Source organism: Eumetopias jubatus, unplaced genomic scaffold, assembly GCF_037043125.1.
Source record: "Eumetopias jubatus isolate StellerSeaLion01/CBP00866 unplaced genomic scaffold, mEumJub1_p1.0 scaffold_3, whole genome shotgun sequence".
Taxonomy (NCBI): domain Eukaryota; kingdom Metazoa; phylum Chordata; class Mammalia; order Carnivora; family Otariidae; genus Eumetopias; species Eumetopias jubatus.
This window is the reverse complement of record NW_028274809.1, coordinates 123,532,130-123,554,720: the sequence shown is the minus strand read 5'-3', so window position 1 is coordinate 123,554,720 and position 22,591 is coordinate 123,532,130. Positions and strand designations below refer to the sequence as shown.

General features: G+C 43.6%; 1 long non-coding RNA gene and 2 other non-coding genes across 5 annotated transcripts; 1 reads left to right on the top strand and 2 right to left on the bottom strand.

Annotated features, from left to right (window-relative positions):
• Positions 1-808: 808 nt before the first annotated feature.
• Positions 809-13,193, bottom strand: LOC114210620 (uncharacterized). Of its 3 annotated transcripts, none has more exons than XR_003609549.2 (6): positions 12,959-13,189; positions 12,647-12,702; positions 12,274-12,438; positions 4,886-4,997; positions 1,713-1,976; positions 809-1,438 (listed from the first exon to the last, which is right to left on the bottom strand). It is a non-coding gene; the product is annotated as an uncharacterized LOC114210620 (long non-coding RNA). The 3 variants fall into 3 exon arrangements; XR_003609548.2 differs by having other exon boundaries at positions 12,274-12,463; positions 12,959-13,188; XR_015767889.1 differs by having other exon boundaries at positions 12,274-12,702; positions 12,959-13,193.
• Positions 4,057-4,129, bottom strand: TRNAN-GUU (transfer RNA asparagine (anticodon GUU)). Its single transcript has one exon. It is a non-coding gene; the product is annotated as a tRNA-Asn (tRNA).
• A 116-nt stretch (positions 13,194-13,309) lies between the features above and the next one.
• Positions 13,310-13,383, top strand: TRNAN-GUU (transfer RNA asparagine (anticodon GUU)). Its single transcript has one exon. It is a non-coding gene; the product is annotated as a tRNA-Asn (tRNA).
• The last annotated feature ends 9,208 nt before the right edge of the window (positions 13,384-22,591 follow it).

The window sequence follows — 22,591 nt, the reverse complement described above, 5'->3', positions numbered from 1 at the left end:
ACAGAAGCCTAGGACCCTCCAGGTAGCAGCAAGAACAGGGTCTGACAGTGGTACTCAATCAGCGCTGCCGATAAAGGGGAGAATGAATGATCCTGTCGCAGAGGATGGTCCCTCCTCTTAGAACCTTGTCAGAGAAATGGGCTTTTCTAGGTATACTCCATATGGAAAGCCAGGACAACAGTCCTGTGCATGTAAGATGCATTTCCCTTTGGATCTTTTTGCTGGAAACTTCCTTCTGCCTTCATTCTCCTGAGGTAGCTCCTGAAAGAACCCTGACAGAACACACTCGTTGGGAGGGCTTGTAAAGGAGAGCAGGCTGCAAAGGTGACCCAGGCGTGCGGCTGGCGGGACCCTCCTCCACTTGGCCATTCGTCCAGGGCCCCACCTTTGTGTCCCCACCCCCTTCAGTCTCCCTGGGAACAGATCTGAGAAGCAAGGCCAGCAGAACTTCCATCCCCACTCCAAAAGGCTCATCCTGCTATGCAAAGGGTGAGTTTTTAAACAAATGTCATAAATTTACCTATTCTTATCACTTAGGCTAGTCTTGATCTCTCCCTACACGAAACTCCTTCAGCATTTGTGTTCTGTAGCATGAGAGCCCAGCATCCAATAATCTCTGCCTTTTATTACTTTAATCCTTTTGATGCACATGCCCAGTCTCCTAAACCAAAGTGCAGGTTGTTCCAAACATGGACTGCACCTTGTTCACCTCTGTCACCCTGGTCCCGATCAACGTATCTAATTCATAGTTAGTGGATCTTGTGTGTTTTTTATCTTGGTTTATTACACAAATAAAACATGCTCACAGTAGGATTACATATTTATTGGCAGAGTAAATCACCACAGAATAGAGTGCACAGCCTCCAAAGCAATTAAAGAAATGCAAATTTTTAAAAATGGAAGATATTCTTGTATGTGTATTAAATTAAAACAAATCAATAAAAATGAAAAAATGCTATGCAGGAGTGATTATGCAAAAGAATGTGCTTACATAGCATTGGAGGGGGACTGTCATTTGGCGCAAGATTCTTGAATGCTACCTGATAACATCTTACAGGAAGTACAAAGATTCCTTTGCCTTTTAATTGAAGATACAAGTGTTAGACCTGGGATCTGGGCATCCTGATGCTTCTCCATTCTAAATTCTCCTCTCCTTGCTGCCTTTCTCTCTGTGTGTCTCTGTCTCCCTGTCTCTGTCTCTCTCTCATCTCTCTGGCCATCGCCCCCGGCTGCAGATTTCCTTCTGCCACTGTGTTTGTCCTCAACCGCATTACCAAGAGCCCGTCCTCATTCTGCTCCAAAGTAGATTTCTCCCTGAGCCAGACTTCAGCCATCTGTGCCTCCAAGTGTCTTCTTCGGTGTCAGATAAGTCCCGCTTTGCTTATGTTCCTCCTATGAGAGACTTCCCCAAGCCCTCCAGGGTGAAACCAGTCATTCCCTGTGAGACAGCACCAAACATCAGCACTCCGCGTGCAGGCCAGACGGCCATTCTCTCCTCACTGGGAGTGAGTGTGGGGGGCAAAACCCAAGAGCAGAGGCTCAGAGGCTCTTCATGCGGGACCCCCATGGGCCAAGGCCAGCAGCGGGGTTGTGGACTCCATCCCCCACATGCCTTCCTCCCCTAACTTGCTCCCAAGCTGAGAGGAAAAGAGAAATGGGCGGGGGCGGGGGGAATGGAGGGGGGAAGGAAGTGCTTGTGGTGGTTTTCTTACTTGGCTGGTACTGTTGATAAGTCCTCTCCACTGTCCGGTGCCTGCCCGCCGTCATGGCAGCACACATCATCCAAATGCTGCCTGCTTCTCATCTGAATCAGTTTTGGAGGGTCCACTGTGATCCCTCCATGGGGAACCTCCCAGAAGCACATGGCCTTGGCGCAAATTCTGTAGCAGATGCTAGAGGTGCCACGGCTGGAGACAGGAGGCCCACCACTCTCTTCACGGTGGGACAGCAAGTTCTTTCCTTTTATTCTTTTTTCTCTTTATTGGAATTTAGTTGACATACAATGTTACATTAGTTTCAGGAGTTCAATGTAGTGAATGGACAATTCTATACATGACATAATGCTCACCACCACAAGTGTAGTTACCGTATGTCACCATACAATGTTATTACAGTATTATTGGCTAATTCTTTTCATCCCTGTGGCTTATTGATTTTGCAAGTGGAGGGGTGTACCTCTTAATCCCCTTCCCCTACTTTGCTCATCTCCCCCACCCCTCCCCTCTGGCAGCAAGTTCTTGTAGAGAGAATCCAGGGCACCTGCAGGGCTGCAACCTACTTTGAGGGATCCAGGAATGGAGATTTCTTTGAGGAGCAATGTTAGCCTAAGAGTTCTAAGACATTTCCCCCTCTTCTCCCTCCCTGAGACAGAAGCTGAGTGCTTTCCTCCCCAGATCAAGAGAGAAGTGAAAGGAAGTTTAAGGAAGGCGCTGGAAGAAGCGGGAGCCCCTCTCACACACAGAAGGACATGTGCTTAGAGCTGCTGCAGGATTGGCAGAAGGAGGCGGGATGGTTCTTGCAAGAGCTTGAATTGTGTCCCTTGAGTTTGGGAGGCGTAGAGCCTGGTGCCAGGGGCATGGGATGAGGGCAAGAGTGGGAACAGCCTGTGCTTCTGGAATTTGTTGACGAAAGATGCACGGGTCTCCTGTTGCACAACAGTGTGAATACAGTTAACCCTACTGCTCTGGACATTTAAAGATGATTAAGATGGCAAAGTTTATAATATGGCTTTGAGACAATTTAACAAAAAGAAGAGGGATGCATAGGGTTTTCCACGACCCAAATGGGCACCGTGGAAGGTAGCAGTTTTGAGCCCAAAGGGATCCCTACCCAGAGAACTGCCCACCATCAAGAAACCTAAGGAGAAAGAGGCTAGACCTGTCCTGCTTCTGGGGACAGGGACCAAGCCGAGTTGTGGAAGGTCACCTTGAGAAGGATTACCCACTTGAAGGGCTAGACATGCACAGACTCCCCAGCAGAGGGGTCAGTGTGGAACCTCAAACAGGAACACTAGGGCCTGGCTATTTCTGTTCAATGTGGCACACCTCTCGTGGACAGCTGCTGGTCCAGAGGTCTCCATGGGGTTGGCCAATACTTTCTCAGATTCCCATCAAAGTCTGGGGTCTCTCTGTCCAACCCTGTTTCCTCCATCATCTGTTACAGCCATTGCTCCCCAATAAACCTCTTGCACTCATAATTTCACCTCAGGGTCTGCTCCCAAGAGGATCCAAACTGTCACCATTTCAGAATTTCAGAACTGGTTTCCCTAAATCATGATAAATGGCTGCAGGTTGAGCTAGCATCTCTCTTCAGAATGTGTGAGCACTTTTCACCCTTTTCCCTCAGTTCTGAAACCCTAGCACCTAATATCCTATTACCGATTGTGTAAGCGAACTTTCCACTAGATAACATTGTAGTAACAAAACCTAAAATCTCTGTGGCTTACAACAACAGAGGTTAATTTATTTTTTAAGACTTTAAGTAATCTCTACACCTAGCATGGGGCTCAAACTCACAACCCCAAGATGAAGAGTCGCATGCTGTATGGATTGAGTCGGCCAGGTGCCCAACAAGGGTGTATTTCTAACTCACTATATATGTTACCAGTCTCCTCTAGATGTCTTCTCATAACAGAATCTAGGCTAAAGGAACAGCCTCTATCCTGGGTGTGCCTTTCTAAAGACAGAGGGAAGACAGCAAAAATGCTGGTGGAAACGTGCAAAGCTCTGCAGGTTTCTCCCACTCACATTTTATTAGCCAAAGCAAACCTGACAATAAGGCAGGGAAATATATTTCTGCCACAGTCCCAAGGCACCAGGCAAGAATATCTAATCCTCCTTTGGAGGAGCAAATATTTGAAAATATGCCAGGCCCGAGGTCTGGGAGAGTTCTTGGCCTTTTCTGCCAAGATGGCAGCTGTAGCTATAGGAAACATAGCCCTATTCCACACAGGAAGGAAATGAAGCGGACGGGGGGCAGATAAACAGGAAGAACTGCTGGCTGAGTCTGTCTGTCTCAGTCTTTTTTTTTAAGATTTTTATTTTTAAGTGATCTCTATACCCAATGTGGGACTCGAACTCACAACCCTAAGATCAACAGTCTCATGCTCTACTGACTGAGCCAGCCAGGCACCCCAAGTCTATCTCTTTTGAGAGTTGGGTTGTTCTTTTTTTTTTTTTTTTTTTGGCAGTTTCTTTTAATGACTTCCACTTATATTTCATTGGCCACTTCTCTCTACAAGGAAAGCTGGAGTAGGTTATTCAGCTGCCACTTCCAATAATAGAGAGGTTTTGTTAGTAAAGAAGGTAATATGAATTTTGGGTGCTCAGCTAGCAGTTTCTGCCACTCCAACAAAAGAGAAACATCTGTAAGTCTTTGGAAGCTGCAAGACAGAATGAAGAAAAGTTGACTGATGAAACTCAAAGAGAAACCATCATCTAGAATTTTCTGTGGCTGTTGCAGAGATGCTGGAAGCTGATCTACCTGACAGAACCTTGACATGTTTCTGGCTCAGAGTCAGAAGCTGTTTAGAGCTCAGAAGCAAGAAGTGGGCTAAAAGGAGAGAGAACATGGGAACGTCTTATAGGACAACTACCCTTGACACCATCTTCCCCATCCCTGCCCAGAGAGCCAGCCGTCAGCATTTACCTCCATGCAAAACCAAACCAAACCCAAAGATACTGAACAGAATATTTCAGCCCTCTTGAGGCCTTTATTTGGAGGCCCCTGCAGCCTGACAGCCCATTTCTTGCCCATCTTACCCAGAGCTCTGAATCCAAAGGCTACTTGGTAGAGAAATCTTGCCTGAAAACAGACAACAGCTGTGGAAGCCCACATCGGCTACACAGTCTTCCCACCTTATACGTGAGCAAAGCTTTGGGCTTACCAGACAAATGAGGGGCTCCGCTGTAGGATCGGGTGCCATTGCAGATGATGCCACACCCAGAGCCGAGCATCAAGTGAAAGTCCCGCAGGCTGAACCACAGCCGCCCCCAGCCCTGTTGTAGCCATACAACAAGAATAGGTTGCTATGAAAATGGAACATTCAGAGAACCACAAAGGAGTGCTTATACATTTAAAAATTCTGCCTACCACAAATATTAATACTGGGAAGAGGGTGGTAGACTGGGAAAGTGCAAAGTAAAATCTTCATATTGGAGAGTGAAAAGGTAATGTCAAAGTCTTCTAAATAAGTAGAGGCTAACTAATAGAGATAACAACATAAAATCTAGAGTTATGAAGGTAGCCACAAGAAGAACTTAGTAAAGAAACTGGAAGGAAGGAAGGAAGGAAACAAAAGAGAAAGAAAACATTTTCTCTGACTTGTGGGTTCAAGGAGGGGAGGAAGCATGGAAGACCATGACTTTCCACTATAACCTGCTCTGTATTATTTGATCTGCATGGGCATGTGGACTACTATACCTGTGCTTTCTGCAACATTGTATTTTTAGATGTATACACATTGGTAAATAAAGGTCCAATCCATTATTGAAACTGCTATATAGTATTGCAGTATCTAAATACACCATGTTTATTTATCCACTGTCTTTTAGATGAGCATCTGAGTCATTTAAAATGTTTCAACATTAGGAACAATATTGGATCAAATAGTCTTGTATATATCCTTGTACACATGTCTCGAGGAAGGAAACTCTGCACTGGAGGGAATAAGTCTCTTTCAGGTCACCGGGAAACTGACAAATCATTCTCCAGAGCAGGTGCACCCGTCCTCACCCATAATAGATGGAAGTACCAGTGCTCCACATCCTCACCAGCTGAGTTTGTCAAGTTTCTTAAATTCTGCCAGCCTAATGGGTGTGAAATAACATCTCATTATGATTCTGGTTCCCAGATTGTTAGAAGAGTTGAGTGTCTTCTCACGAGTTTATTGGCAATATGGATTTTCTCTTCATTGATGTTTTGCCCATTTTTCTGTTTTGTTGTTTATCTCCCACTAATTGGTAGACATTCTTTATGAATTCTGGATGGATACTAGGGTTTTGTTGGGTACATGCATTGAAAATTCTTTTCTCAGTCTATGGCTTTTAAAATTTGTTTACTTTTTGCTTATTCATTTAATGTAAGTTTTACTACATGTTAAATTTAATCAAATACATCAACCCCTTCTTTTACGTTTATACTTATTATGTTGTGTTTATGAAACCCCCTCTCATCCTGAAGTCACAGTTCTGTCTTCCTCAGGGCACAAAGTAAAGCCTCAGTTAACATATAAATAAATATATGAATAAATAAATTCTTTCCAGGTTGTTGGTCTCCAGGACATTACACAAATCCAATTTTTTATCTTGTGCAAGCACCTTGCTCGTACAGGCAAATTTATATTGTAAAATTGGACTTAACTACAAATATTACAGGGGTTGCTGCCATTTATCATAATGAAACCAAGCTGAAGAACACCTTCCTTTATACATATGGAAGTGTACAAATGGCAGGAGTAGCTAATTATTCTTCTTCACAAAAGATACACTTGAGAAATGGGGTTTTAACTTGTAGCAATATTTAGATTAGAAATCAGAAAGGCCATCTTGTTAGTAAGGGCTACAGCAATGGAACAAGGCACCTGAAACAGCCCATGTAGTGAAAAACCGTATTAAGCCTCGATTATATGGCAGACCTGTAAGGAGATTTGTGGAACTTCTTTCTTTAAAAAAACAAAAGAAACAACAACGTAAGCCATCATTAGGTGTCACGGCACAATAAAATTCTCAAAGCCAGAGTTATTGCCATGGGTGGGTAGCAGCAAGTCAATAGCTCCAACACGCGTGTTCATCAGCGACGTCCTATTGCTTCTCTCCTTAAGCCTTTGTCTCTCCATTCCCCGTGGCCCCGTCCTAATGAGGCTTCCTCTCTTCAAATCTGGTTTAGTGAAAGAGTCACCTAACTAGCCATCCGACTTCCAGCAGCTCTGCCATCCTCACGTGCTAGATGAAGCTTCCTCAAAACCTGGCCACTATCAAGTCTCTCTTCTCAAAATTTTCAGTGCAGCCTCATTGCACATTGTTTAAATATGCCATAGACATGGAGACATTGTCTCTTTGATGAGTACTTAGGTCATTAAAATTTTTCCACAATTATGAACAATATCGTTTGTAATGTGAATTTTCTAGCCGGATATTTAAGACCCTCCATACTCTGTCACCCATTAGCTCTCTTTATGTCCCATCACATCCTGTGTAAATCCTCTGCTTCCTAAGGGCAGATCTTCTCTTCTCTGCTTCTGTTCCTTCTCCTCCCCAACCAAAGGATCCTGCCAAGGACAGCCCAAGACCCACTTCCTCCATAGGTTCTTTACTGACTGCTCAGTGATTATTCCCACCTGAGATTCCTAAAACACTTACCATCTGTGCCATGCAAGTTAGCACTTACTGCCTGAAATGTTTTTATATATCTCCTGGTTCCCAAAGTAGATTAAAGTGATCTGTGGGCAGGAATGATGTGTCAGGGAGTCTTGGGCAGAAGGGAGGATTCAATAAGTATCTGCTGACTGCCATTTAGCCCAATATGTATTAAATATCTCATAGTATATTTACCAATGTTACAAAACTCTTAATATTCTCCTGTAGGTTGGGTTATACTTCACAAAGGAAAACAGCTCGTTGTAAAAGAGAAAATAAAATTAGCGCAAAAAGGTGTTTTTAAACATTAAGAAGAAATATAAAAGTCACCTAAAATCTCAGGCACTCGAGTTCTTTTTAAATGAGAGCTTATTCATTACTGAAGAGTCACACATTGTAAAACTCCCCACAGAAAATGCTTTACAATGTCCTCAGACACCCTTTTCTCGGGAGGTTAAAGATTTGGAGGAGAGAGGCCAGTGTGACGGTTACACTGTGCTTGGCAGAGACCCCTCAGTACGCAGACTGGACTGTCCCAGCCCCCACCTCACACGGGCACTCTTCTAGCCCCAGCCTGAGAAGGTCGGGCGGAGAATAACCACCTACCACCCTCTATCTGTAATTTAGGGCAACTGCCGCCTCTCCTCGCTGGCTCCTTAAAAGTACTGCTTGCTGAGAATGCTTGAGAAAATAGTGAAAAGGGGTAAAGAAGAAAAGAAAAATCACCACCACCCAGGGATAACCACTAATACTGTTGCGGAGAATTTACCGGATACTGCGCACACACGGACACACGCACACCACACTGCAGGCTCATGCCCCCTAGGCAGTGAGAGGCTGTGTGAGTCAAGGTTACAAGCGTGGCCGCGGGAGCCTGACTCAGGGTCTGAAACCTGGCCCTACCACTCACTGGCTCTGTTACCTGAACACATTGCTCCCTGCACACATTCCCTCACCTGTAAAATGAGAATCCTAGTACCTGCCTCATAGGGTTGCCATGGGCTTAGGGGAGGTGATATGTATGCGGTGTTTCCACCAGCGAGACGCGTAGAAAGAACGATGCAGCTCCGAGTTACACGGTTCCCCATCTTAGCTTTGAACTTCACATTTTATCAGGACCCTGTTGTCAAATCTTCCTTGAAAAATATTGTTTTTATGATTATATGTTTCTCTATCCTACTTTTTACTTAATGCTTTACCATGCCTCTATGTTTTTAATATTCTTTTAAAAAATTATTTCTGATGGCTGTATAACTAATACTCTATCTTCTAAATATACCATAATTTATCACTTTCTCCTGTTTTGGGACATTCAGGTTGTTTCCTATTTATCACTATGATATATAATACTGTGACAATATACTTAAAACTTGAGTCACACAATCTCTGTTTGCTTTCTTAGGATAGGTTTCTAACATAGAATCTCTAGAACAATAGGGTATAAACATTGTTTAATGTTTATATCACCAAACTGCTATCCAGAAAAAAATTCCAAGTTTGCTCCCATCAGTCCTGTGTGAGAGTAACCTCTATGCTGGTGACAGTGTTCTAGTGTTATCTCTTTTTCTTTCTTTTTTGCTATTTGGGAAAAAGAAAATTTTTATTTCATTTAATTTTGATTTTGATTACCAGTGCGGCCAAACTTTTATGATTATATTGGTCCTGTGTATTTCTTCTTTAGGGAATATTCCATTCATGTCCCAGTGTTTTGGCATTTGTTTGGGGTTTTTTGGTTGAGTTGCAAAGAGGTTTTTTCATATTAATTGATAAGTGCTCTTTATATATTGGGAATTTAATTTTTCTGTCCCATTTTATTTTTTCCAGTTTACTTTATGGCTTATGGCTTTCATTTCCTCATTGAATCAGTACATAGTTCTTGAGTGCCTGCCACGTGCCAGGCATTGTTGTAGGTGCTGGGGATTCAGCAGGGAGCAAAGTCACCTAAAATCTCTGTCCTTGGAGAGCTCACCCATTAGTGGGGGCTTCTAGTTGAAAGTGTAACTGCAATCAACAGAACCATCTAATTCCTCGAATGCCTGTTTTAGAGTTTCATAAGTACCTATTTCTTAGACATAATTGGCCTATTAATGTCATCTTCCTTTCAGAAAACCACTGTAGTCACATGAATACAGAGAAGAGAGACCCCAGGACTTAGCCTGATAGAGAAAATCAGACAGTATTTTCAAACAGGTATGACTGAAAGGGCAGCCATAGACTTTCAAGTGGGACTTGGGGCATCAGGAGCATAGCTAGGGGTTCTTTCTTCTCCTTTCACACAGGTACCTCACTTGTACATCTCATAGTTGGGGGCAGGAGAAACAGAGAAGTATGAGGGGGGATGATGAGAACAGAGAAGTGTGGGGTCCTATCTGAGTTGGCTCAGGCTGTCATAACAAAGTACCACAGACTGGGTAGCTTATATACCACAACAACATACTTCTCACAGTACTGGAGGCTGGAAGTCTCAGATCGGGGTGCTAGCATGGTCAGGTCTGGGTGAGAGCCTTCTTCTGGGTTGCAGACTGCTGACCTCTTGTTGTATCCTCAGATGGTGGGAAAAGATTGAGCTAGCTCTCTGGCCTCTTCTTAAAAGGGCACCAGTCACTAATCCTATTCATAAGGGTTCACCCAAATACCTCCCAAAGCTTCCAAAAACCATCACATTGGACATTAGATTTTAACATGTGAATTTGTGGGGGACATAGGCACTGTGCCAGGAATGACTTTAAGGAATGGCTGATGCACCAGCGTCAATTTTATAAGAGATTCCCATCCCTCCATGGATGCACAGGAGAGCTGTGGGGCCTACAATAGGAGCAAAATTGCCTCCTCAGCAAACTGTGTGAGCATGTGACTCAGGGACCAGAAAAATGACCATTCTCCAAAGTGTCAGCCCTCGGAAACAACTCCAGGGAAGCAGAGAGAATCCTGAATTAACTGAGATTGTGGTTTTGGCACCAGCAGAATAGGAATCAAAATAAAAATTGAATGGAATTATAGAAAGTTCTGAAAGATCTCGTGTTTTTAAGAGCAATGACACATACAGAAAAGAGATAATTATTTAAACACTTAAATAAGAATTCCCATAGTTCTTAAAAAGAAACTGAAAATGCACTGAGCGAAATAAAGTCCATCAGAGAAAGACATGTATCATATGACCTCACTGATATGAGGAATTCTTAATCTCAGGAAACAAACTGAGGGTTGCTGGAGTGGTGAGGGGTGGGAGGGATGGGGTGGCTGGGTGATAGACATTGGGGAGGGTATGTGCTACGGTGAGAGCTGTGAATTGTGCAAGACTGTTGAATCACAGATCTGTACTTCTGAAACAAATAATACCTTATATGTTAAAAAAAGAAGAAGAAGAAGAAGATAGCAGGAGGGGAAGAATGAAGGGGGGGAAATCGGAGGGGGAGACCAACCATGAGAGACGATGGACTCTGAAAAACAAACTGAGAGTTCTAGAGGGGAGGGGGGTGGGGGGATGGGTTAGCCTGGTGATGGGTATTGAGGAGGGCACGTTCTTCGTGGAGCACTGGGTGTTATGCACAAACAATGAATCATGGAACACTACATCAAAAACTAACGATGTAATGTATGGTGATTAACATAACATAATAATGATTAAAAAAAGAAGAGCCTGAAAATGCAAATGGAAAATTCTGTTAAATTAGCATCATTTTAAGTTAACTTTTATAAACTCAGTTCCAAAAACATCCGTTCCAATATGTACAAGGTGGAGGCCATCAATTCCTTCTTCACCTTTGGCCACTCACAGGCAACACATACATAAATAACCCTACAGAGCCAGGATAAACGTAACTGACCACAAAAGTTGCCCAGCCCAGATGAGCAAGAACCTCCTGATAACCAGAATCTCCGGATGGTCCTACTCAGAAGATCCCCTCTCATCTCCTCTCCCTGCACAGCTCAGGCTCAACTGCGGGCTCCACTTTGCCCCTTCTCTCTGCCCTTTATCAGAAGCTGCCCTTGGTCACTCTCAGCGTCCTCCTCAGTGAAGCAGAGCGGGCTCTTGCTAGGAGGAACCAAGTAGAAGATTGGTCACAGAATCCAGATTCAAAAGAAGGGTTCAGAAAAGATGGTCAACATCACTAATCGTTAGGGAACTGCAAATCAAAACCACATGAGATAACACTTCACACCCATTAGGATGATTACAAAAAAAAAAAAAAAAAGGAAGGAAGGTTGGTGAGGATGTGGAGAAACAGAAACCTTTGTTGGTGGGAATGTAAAATGGTGCAGCTGTTGTGGAAAATGGTAGGATGGCTCCTCAAAAAATTAAAAAATTGAATTACCCTATGATTCCTCAATTATACTTCTAGGGATACACCCAAAAGAATTGAGGGCAAGGTCTCAAAGAGATATTTACACATCCATGATCACTGCAGCATTATTCACAGTAACCAAAAGGTGGAAGCCACCCAAGTGTCCACTGACACATGAATGAGTAAAGAAAATGCAGTGTAGTCATACAATGGAATATGATTCAGCCTTAGAAAGGAATGAAATTCTGACAGGTACTAGAACATGTATGAACTCTGAAGACATTATGCTAAGTGAAATAAGCCGGCACAAAAGGACAAATGCTGTCTGATGCCACTCACATGAGATACCTAGAATAGTCGAATTGGCAGAGCCAGAAAGTAGAAGGGGAGTTGACAGGGTCTTGGGGAAGAGGGGAACGAGGACGTACTGTTTAATGGGTACAGATCCTCCTTGAGGAAGATGACAAGGTTCTGCAGAAGGAGAGTGGTGACAGTTGCATAGCAATATAGATGTCCTTAATGTCACCGAACTGTGCACTTTTAAAAAAGGGGGTAAGAAAAAGACCGAGGAGGAGGGGTGGGTCTGGGGTCCAATCGGATGGAAACACGGAACACACAAGGACTGGATTTACCACGTGGAGCGCTGGAGCGAGTTCCCCCATTTTGTAGGGCGAGGAGGGAGGAGGCGGTCCCACTGAGCTCTAGCGACTGGGCTGTCCCGAAGAAAAAACGGCAGCCGGGAAGCGCTTTCCTCGCCTTGGTCGGGGTCTGGCTCCGGCCGCCCTCCTTCTGGGCTCCTGCGGCATCCTCGATTTCAGCGGGCTCAATTCAGAAGTCGGGGAAAGAGGGACTCCTTCAGTCACCACTTCGAACTTAAAGGCTTATCTTAGTTGCCACACCCTCCACGAAGCCCCTTCTGATGTCTCCTAAACCCTGCGTTGTCATCGGAGGCCATATTCCCTCAAAGCGGGCAGAAGTTGGTTCTTGGGGGGGTGGAAATCTTACCTTTTTAAGGAGCAAGCACAGATAAACGTTCGGCAAATTCAGATACACGGTGTTATCTGTGGAATTAAAATTTAACAGTGGCCAGTGGTGCTGGGGGGGCGGGGGGGGACATACACAAAGGTTGAGAAACACAGCCCGAAAGTTTAGGGCCTAACATACGCTCCGAGCCCCCATGTTTCAAGCCCACACAGCACTTGGCTCTTCCCTCCCAGGCTTGACTGTGACCCCTTCTCCCCAGCTCTCCCCGGCGGACCCAGGGCTGCCTGCTCGGGGTCGCGCTTCCCCGGCGGTGCCCCCACGCGGCCCGCGCACCCGCGCACTGGGCGCCCCTCCGCGTCCCACGGGCCGACGCGGTAACGCGGTCGCACCCCAGCCGGGGCGGGCTCCCGAGCTCGGGTCGGGGCCCGCGCCGGCCGCGGGGGCGCGCTTCACCCCTATAGGGGGCCCCGCCGCTCCGGCCGCTCGCCCTCCGGTCGTCCCCACGCGGCCGCGGGCTCGGCCTCTCTCCTCCCGCGCCCGCGCTGGGGCTGCCCGCAGCCTCGGCCCCTCCCGCCGCCGCCTCCGCGCGCTGCTCCGCGGGGCTGGCGCGGCGACGCCCTGGGCGGCGAGAGCCTCCCCGGCCGCGGAAATCTGTACACATCGCACGGCGGTTCTGGTAGCTGGGTCTCTGTGGCGCAATCGGTTAGCGCGTTCGGCTGTTAACCGAAAGGTTGGTGGTTCGAGCCCACCCAGGGACGACAGTGCTCCTTTTCCTCAGACAAGCTCGGGACGGATTCATTTTAAAACGGCAACCGTGAGATTTTTAATCGAAATGAGTACGATGCTACCGTACGTCTGGGACGGAGGAAGACCGTGTTCTCTCAGTATTTGTCGCCCAGCGGGGGTGGATCTAAGAGTGACTATGCTTCTGGACTGGCAGCCCGGGGCTTGGTAATCCAATTCCACTGCATGTCCACGGGAAATTGGCACACATTGTTCGGGAGACCGGCCCAAAGATTGTGCTTCAACAGCACTAGTTATAACGGAGAGGAAAAAAAAAAAAAAGCCCTCGACAAGTGAGTGAATAAATGCCACTGGTTTCTTCTCGGAAAATCTGGTACCACCAGAAAGTAGATGTCCTTATTCAATATTGCCTTATCTACTGCCAAAAGGATCCGAGGAGCTGTTCGATGAAAATATGCAAGGGGAGTCACCTAAAAGTATGTGGAGGCATAGTCACCCTATGTAACTGTCTGCTAATGAAGCTCTGTTACAGCCTTTGGACAATGGACTTGAACCTAGACGAAGGTGTTAATGTTTGCTCTTAGATCGCTGACAGAATTTTCCCTGAAATTAAACTCGGGCAGAAATGGTATGGGTTCCTGTTAAAAGGTTTTGCAGGATGTATTTTCAACTCTGGTCTCACAGAAGACACAGATATTTTTCAAGCAGATGGTTCACATGAGACTTTCTGTAAAGATAGAGAACCACACGATAACATGATAAGGTGATGATATAATTCATTTCTGCCAAGATTGAGGTTATGGGGTGGGTGCTTTGTCTCTGGGATGTACTTTTCATGGATAGAATTTAGAGACCTGGAAGAAAAAATAGTTAAACTGCCTCACTCTGCTGTCCTTCGGGGAATGTCTTGGCAAATGCTGGCTGATAATTACTTCTCAAATAATTGTTGATAATAAAATATCCTCTGTTGTCTAGTTAGGAGCCCTTAAAAAAGGAGACACAGTGTTGTACAATTTCAGACAGAGTAAGGGGTAGCCCCCCAAAATGTTCTTAGCTAGGGGCTTCTCTGATGCTCAAAAGTCCAAACTTTCCACTCATACTTAAGGATAGCCTACCGTGGAAACAAGGAAATTAGGTCATAAGATCATTTCTATACCATTCAAATCTAGTCTAACATTTCAAGATGAGGAAGGCATAATATTTGCTAGTACTTAAGTTATGGGGACTTAGAAAGCATAAGCTTCCACTTTAAGCTGAGTGTTTTTATACTAGGTTGTAAGCTCCTTGAGGGAAGAGACCATTTTCTGTTATTAATGATCATTTTAGGTTCCAAAGTATTTCCTTCAAGATACAGTTCAAATTCTTGAGTGTAGCACACAGGGGCTTTCCCCTACCATGTTCCTGCATGAAACCCTCTAGTGGTTATATGCATTTACCAGCAGCTTCAATGGCCCATTCTGCCTTGTACTCCGCCCGCCCCCCGTGTCTTTCCCTTTGCCCTGATGTGCCAGTCCCCACTTCCTCTGTACTTACCTGGGTAACATCTGCTGAGGAATTACCTTCTCAGGGAAGCCTCCCCTGATGCTGCCTCTGTCTGATTTAGGCGCCCGTCCTCTAGTCATTCATCACACTACCCTGAAACCAGGGAGTTAACTTGTCACCTACCCTAGTATATGAACTCCTTGAGTGTAGTGACTAGGTCTTTATTTACGTTGTTTGCTCATCTAGCATAGGTCTGTCACATAGCATATGCTCAGGACTGAAGCACTCCCTGCCTTGTCGGAGTATGTGATTAACAGGGACGGATAGTCAGATAAAAATGCATATGATGAAGTGTCAGCATGAGGGCCACAGAAGAATGTTCCCAGGTAGATAATGAGGAAGCCAACATAGATAGGCTGGATTGCACCTTCACGGAGGATCCGAAACAACCCTGAAAGATCTGGACAGGCCAGAAGGCAGGGGAGGGCTATTTAAAGCTGGCAAAATTTGGAGGCAAGATGGGGGTAACCAGAATATAGAAAAAATGTACTTAAATAGAGTGCACTGACAATATTCTTAGCCTGTGGAAGGGCCCTGAAGAACAAGGCTGGAAGCTAGACTTTACCCTATGAAGCAAAGGAGTGACTGTTAAAGGTTTCTGTTTTCAGGACACAATGAAATTTATTTTAGATGGTTGGTCTGGCAACAGAATAGGGGAAATAAGAGATTAGAGAACAGTTAAGAGGCAATTATATTTCAAAGGAGAGGCAATAAGGTGGGTCTAGAAAAGAAGGATGTAATTCCAGGGAAGATTGGATAAGACTTAGGGACTGAAACAGGAGGGAAGTGGGGAGGGGATGCCTACATTTAGAGCCTCGGTGCCCCCAGGAAATGGTGAGAGTGGTTTTGCTTGATACTGGGAATTTGGAGGGGTCTTAAAGTAATCTTGAAATTCGAGAAATTATAAATTGCCCATACTTTTTAAAAAAATTTTTATTGTTATGTTAATCACCATACATTGCGTCATTTGTTCTTGATGTAGTGTTCCATGATTCATTGTTTGTGCGTAACGCCCAGTGCTCCACGCAGAACGTGCCCTCTTTAATACCCATCACCAGGCTAACCCATCCCCCCCACCCTCCTCCCCTCTAGAACCCTCAGTTTGGTTTTCAGAGTCCATCGTCTCTCATGGTTCGTCTCCCCCTCCGACTTACTCCCCTTCATTCTTCCCCTCCTGCTATCTTCTTCTTTTTCTTTTTAAATTGCCCATACTTTTAACTTACTTACTTGTGGCTGGTTCTCCACCATGGCGTTCATCTAAAACCTAGTCCCAGAATCAATCATCATTTTTTTAAGTTTACTTTCATTTTAAGTTAAACTTCATTTATTTAAGGTAAACTTCCCAAGAGACTACTTTAGGAGTCCACGGAGCCCTGTAAAAACCTGAATGGGAAGCTAAGGACCCTCTCCCCACAATGTACACATTCACAGAAAAAAATGTATTTACAGTGTCCAAGGGAGTCACAGAATCTGGAACAGATTTCTGCCCCCCTGCACCGATTTCGAAGGCTTTGTACTGTATTTATTCTATTTGTATTCTAATTACTGGTAAAGGTTATAAAGTATGTCAAATCCAGGGTGTTTAGGTATGGCAAATTACTAAACTGAAGATTTTAAGGTAATATAAAGAACTGGGATAGTCTAATACTATTGACAAGCCACAAAGAAACCGATTTTCTTTTTACTGATCAATTAAGTAGATATGTAAAATTAATAATAAATGGCTTGAGACAACAAAGCTGCTTTGGAGTTTTAACACTTAATACCTTATTGTTATAATCTGGAATGACTGGGTGTGAAGGGCTTTACTATATGGATCCGTTCAGGGTCGCTTCCTATTATAGGGATTTATAGCAGCAGCAGCTGATTTGTGTTTCTTTCCTTGCGACTTACTTTAATGACACCCAGCAAACTGTCATATTTTACTACCCCCTTCTAGGAATTGAGCCATTTTTCATTGCTTTTTTTTTTAGTAAAAACAAAACAACGGAAATTATTGTCTGTCAAAGAGGACTCAAACTAGTTATTCCCGAAGATAAAGTGACAGAGTAAATCAAATATACACTTTAAGGAGATCCTCAACTACCTTAGCAATAAACTGAGAAGTAGATTATTATAGATTATCATACGGATGTGTGAGCATAGTGGCAGTTTATTTATACTTAATTGAACAGTATATTCACTTACACTAGAGTATAGGCCAGTCTGATCATTGGAATTCACTCGAATAAATACTACAGAGGTGAAAATCTACAATGGATAGGACTCAACATAGAACTGAAGTTTGAAATATAGAATTTCTCCACTAATTACCAAGCACGGAGATTCTTCACATAGCCAGTGGTGACATCAGTTTACAACTGCAAACGTTTTACCATCCTGCTAAATTGGCCTGGTTTACATTGCCTTAGGGCTGAGGGAGCATCAAATACGTGGTATGTTGTAGTGGTATTTTGGGGGGTGGAAATGACCTTGCTAAATCATAATACCAAAAGGAAAGGACTATAAAATAATGTAAAATTTCTGCTAACCCATTAAAAATGATGGTCAGCCAGAAACCAAAATTGCCACATGGCAGAGAAAAGTTTAATCCTTTTATACTTAAAGAGCAGCTATAAATGATTAAGACTCCAATTCAACCGCCACAGGACGCAAGGGAGGCCCACAATGCTCCTCATGCTCCTTCTTCACATACCTTTCTCCCAGTCTCCGTCTTCAAAAGATCCCCCTCTCAAGAGGGATGCTGCAGTTAGAACTCATGATCCTCCCAGTCTCCTCTCCCAGAGAAAACTCATCATAACCTGCAGTTTATCTCCATCACTCTGTGACTCCAAGCCTCCTGGGACATTAAACTCTAGATCTTATCTCTCCCAGCCTTCCACTCCTATCCAGCATTTAACCCAGCCCCCACCCCCACCCCACCAGCATCCTCTGGGATGCATGGTCTGTCACTGACAGGCCTTCCCATGTCCTCAACTTCCTGAACACTCTCTTCCCTGCCCTATGCTAATGAACTCTGAACATCTGTTGAAAAAACTACTCCCTTGACAGCCCTGTCAAGTATTCCTGGCTCCTTGTTGCTTTTTCAACCACTGTTCCCCCATCTTCATTATAATCCTCCAGTGCCTTAGAAGCACAAACCATTTGAACTACCCACTTTGCTCCTTTCCCTGCCATCACCCATTTTCATGGTCTTCTGCCTTTTCTTGAGGATTTTAGCTCCTGGTTTACTGTATATTTCTTTCCACCAGGACTCCTCTGCCATTTAAATGACTTTGCCTTCCACAGAGACTATCCATACATCATCCTGGCCTCTTGATTTATCTACTCACTTTGCATGGACTTCTCACCCAACCTTGGCCATGCACTTCCCTTGTTATACTTCAGACCTTGTTATCAATATTCCCAAAAGCTCAATTTCAAGCACACTACTTTCTAACCAGCTTACTTGCTCCACTAATCGCACTCTGGCATTCTTTGAATCCACTTCCAATCCACTGAGATCTGCCACCACTTTTTAAATGCTCATCACCTGTCTTATGTCCCTACATCCTTCCTTATCCATCACTATCATCATTTTCCTTTCATAAAACCTTAATTCCTTTTCTCCTCTGTCCCATTTGCCTGGCAATACCTCTAACCTTGGATGAATCCAACTTCCCACCTACTCTTTCTGTCCTGAGCAGCTAATGTGATTGGAGAAAAAATAAACAACCATCTTGGCTCATCTCAGTTAAATTTATGGCCACAAACTTCTAGTGGATTCTCAGCACTGCCTAGGAAGCTATGCTATGTCCCTGTTCAATTAGCTCTCAAGACTAAAAATTCTAACCTCTCCTCAATTTTCAACTCCTCCTACCCTCATACTCTCCGCTGGCAATTTTACTATGTCCCTGAGAAAATTAAAATGTGATCTTTCTCACTCTCTAATCATCACATCTCCTAATATCTGTATCCATATACTTTGTCTTCCCTAGTATTAAAATCAATTAACTCTTCTAGCTCCTAAGGTCACACCTCCTTTTATACACTGGAGCTCAGCCCTGGAGAAATTTACTCCTGCAACTGTCCTTCCTCTCATCTACAACATCTACTATAGGAGCTTCAGGTCCACACATACACATACTATGACATCGCCCATCTTAAACACATTAACAAAAACTTTGATCCCACATTCCCTCACCAGGAACCAGGTAAATGTTTCAAAAGGGTAGGTCTCTGTCTGCACCTTCTCATCATCCCTTCACTTGTCTCGGCTCCACTGAACTGTCCTCACCAAGTTACCAAGGACTTCCCAATTACCAAAGCCAATGGTCAATTCTCAGTCCTCATGTTACTCTAACTTCTCAGCAGCATCTGACAGATCAGCATCCTTCCTTCCTGAAGAAAAGCTTTCTTCCCTTGATTTTCAGGACACCACCCTCCTCTGGTCTTCCTCCCATGGCCCCTCTTGTTCCCCAGAGCTATTTTAACTCCCCAAATGACCCCATCCTTTATTGTGACATTAAATATGATTCATGCATTCATAATTCCTAAATGAGAATCTCTAGTGTCCGCCTCTCCTGAGCCCCAGAATTGTAGATCCATCTTCCTATTAAAGTGTCTCCATTGCGAAGTCTAATAGGATAGGAACCTAACATATCCAAAACTGAATGAATGAATGCTTTCCTTTAAATTTTTTCCTTCCCAAGTCTGTCCCATCTCAGTAAATGGCATGACCCATCTACTCAGGCAACAAAACCTGAGATTCCTCTTTCTGCCCCATATCCAACCCATCAACGTATCCTGCTGGCTCTGCTTTTGAAATGCAACAGTAATCCAGCTACTTTTTAACACCTCCACAGCTGTCACCCTAAACTCTGGGGAGGCTGTAACAGACTATTGCTTCTCTTCACACTGGTTGTAGTCATTCTCCACACTTCAGTGATCCTTTTAAAACTGAGACTAGATCATGTTATGCCCTTACCCAAAACCTTTCAGTGGCTTCCATTATTCTCAAGCATAGACAAGGTCTTCGCTGTGGCCCACAAAACCACACAAACGCTGGCTTCTGTCAACCTCCTTAATCTCATGTGCTTTCCCTTTCTCTTTGCTCAGCCATACCGGCCTTTTCCCTGTCCTCAGTCTTGCTAAGGACTCTCACTCCTCAGGATTTTCGTTCTTCCCAGAATGCCCTTCCTCCAGTCACATGTCCAACTCCCTAACTCACCAAAGTCCCTGCTGAAATGACACCCACCCCCAAGAAACTTCCCAAGTGTATGCAGTGTAAGAGTTCTCCCATCCGCTGATGTTTAGTGCTGTTATCTAGTCAATCCTCATTGTTCAGATTCTGTATTTGTGATTTTGCCTACTTGCTAAGATTTATTTATAACCTTAAAAATCAACACTTACAGGGGCACCTGGTTTGGCACAGTTGGTTGGATCTCAGACTCTTGGATCTCAGCTTAGGCCCTAATCTCTGGGTTGAGATCGGGCCCTGCGTAGGGCTCCACCCTCAGCGTGGAGTCTGCTTGAGACTCTCTCTGCCCCTCTCTACCCCTGCTCTCTCAAATAATCTTAAAAAAAATTAACACAATTCTTTTGTGGTCATTATGGACACCCACAGAATCGTCCAACACGTACGATCCCAGTTGAGGTCTAACAACTCACTCTGCCTTTTTGATTCAGCTCTTATACTGTAAACACGTTCTTTTTACAGCATATTTAGTGCCACATTTTTTTGTATGTGCGCTTTTTGTTGACTTCACTGTTTAAATTGGCCCCCAAGTGCAGTGTTAACTTCTGTCTGGTGTTCCGAAGCACAAGAAAGTTGTCACGTGCCTTACAGAAGAAACTCATGTAGATAAGCTTCATTTGGGCATGACTTATAGTGCTGTTGGCCTTGTATGGAATGGGAATGAACCAACAATATATATTACATAAGGTGTCTTTTAACAGAAACACACAAAAAACACGGTTATGTGTTGATCAGCTGACAATAATGTTGTGACCAGAGGCTCACAGGAACCTAACCTTTTATTTCCCCTAGGAGCAATGGTTCAGTATTTCATGTTCACAGAATGCTCTTGGAAACTTTACAGAACCACCACAAATAAGAACCAACTGTATCTTCTATGACTACTTAACATTATGTATTTATTTTCTTGTTTAGAAGGCAAATTCCTCTAAAGAGCAAGAATTTTTTTTTTTTTTTTTTACTGCTTGATCTCTGAGGTTTACAGCACTGCTTGGTACTTAGCAGAAATCTAGAAATACTTAAATGATTAATAACAAGGATGCACAAGCAATTCTTCAGAGAAACTCAATTGGCCAATAAAGTCATAGAAAAAGTTATATAAACATGTAACTTTATTATACAAAGTTATATTTAACCTCACTAGTAATCATGAAAATGTAAATAAAAACAGCCAAGGTTTTTTTTTTTCCACCCTCAATGCTATTACTTGGTGGTGAGGGTTCAAGAAAGCCAATCATGCAATCATTAAATGCGTATCCTGTGACGCAGCAATTCCACTCCCAGAAAATAAGACCTGGGTCTGTGCAAAAACTTAATTGCTGTGGCACAATTAATAACAAAACGGTACAAATCACCTCAAAATCTAAAGACTGGTGAAACAATGATAATCCATACAGTGTTAATATAACATTGCTATCCAAAAGCTGTCAAAACTGTAAGATGGAAAAATGCTCATTAAACATTAAGATCAAATAAGTACAATAGAATTTTTAAAAGTCTACATGTATAGAAATATGAAAATGTTTGTAGTAATTACCACTATTACCAGTAGTTAAAATGGATGATCCAAAATCTTCATGTTTTTCTGTGTTTGCCCAATTTCTCCTGACAAACATGCAGTACCTTTTGTAATCAGAAAATTGGGGATTGGGAGTAAATTGGACAAATCAATCATGGGAGGGGATTGGGAGTAAATTGGACAAATCAATCATGAAGTGCCGAGTCCCTGGCAAAGTAAATATCCCAAGACCGCCACCCTTAAAACCTTAGTAACGGTTCCTACTAACTCCAATCACTACAGCAGTGGTGCTGTTCAAGCATCCAAACTTTAAATGAAAACTGATAGGTGGAACACATACTTCTAAACACTGTAGTAACCATGCTCCTCAATCCCAGCCGCACAATTTACTAAGCTCTGTGCTGTTTCTTTATCTGTTAAATGTGATAAAAGTATCTCGCTCACAGAAACGGGGTTTTAATGAATTAGTATTTCATACAAAACAGAACCCATATAGCAAGCCTAATAAGCACCTGGTTATTATTTTCTCCCAAAACAGTACTGTTGGATGGTATCCCACTTTCCTTGCAGAAATACATGTGCTAGGAGAAAGAGGGCATTTATGATAATGTGAACTCTTATTAACACATAGATTATTTTCCTGTTAGAGATCATATATTAAACGTGTAACATTACTTAGAGTTCTAGTAACAAGGTTTCCTGCCATCTTTTGTAAGTAGAGAAGTTGTATGGGGGTAGGTTTACATTCCACAGCACTCAACTGTTAACGTAAGAAACAGGCTTAGGGTCTTATATGATCACAGAACCATTACCAAACAGTCACACATTCTATATTCCGTATACAATGACTTTAGTTTGTACAAACTAGTGTTTTTCCTGAAACAGTGTAACCAAAATTAAAATGTAGAAATTTAATGTACCCAAC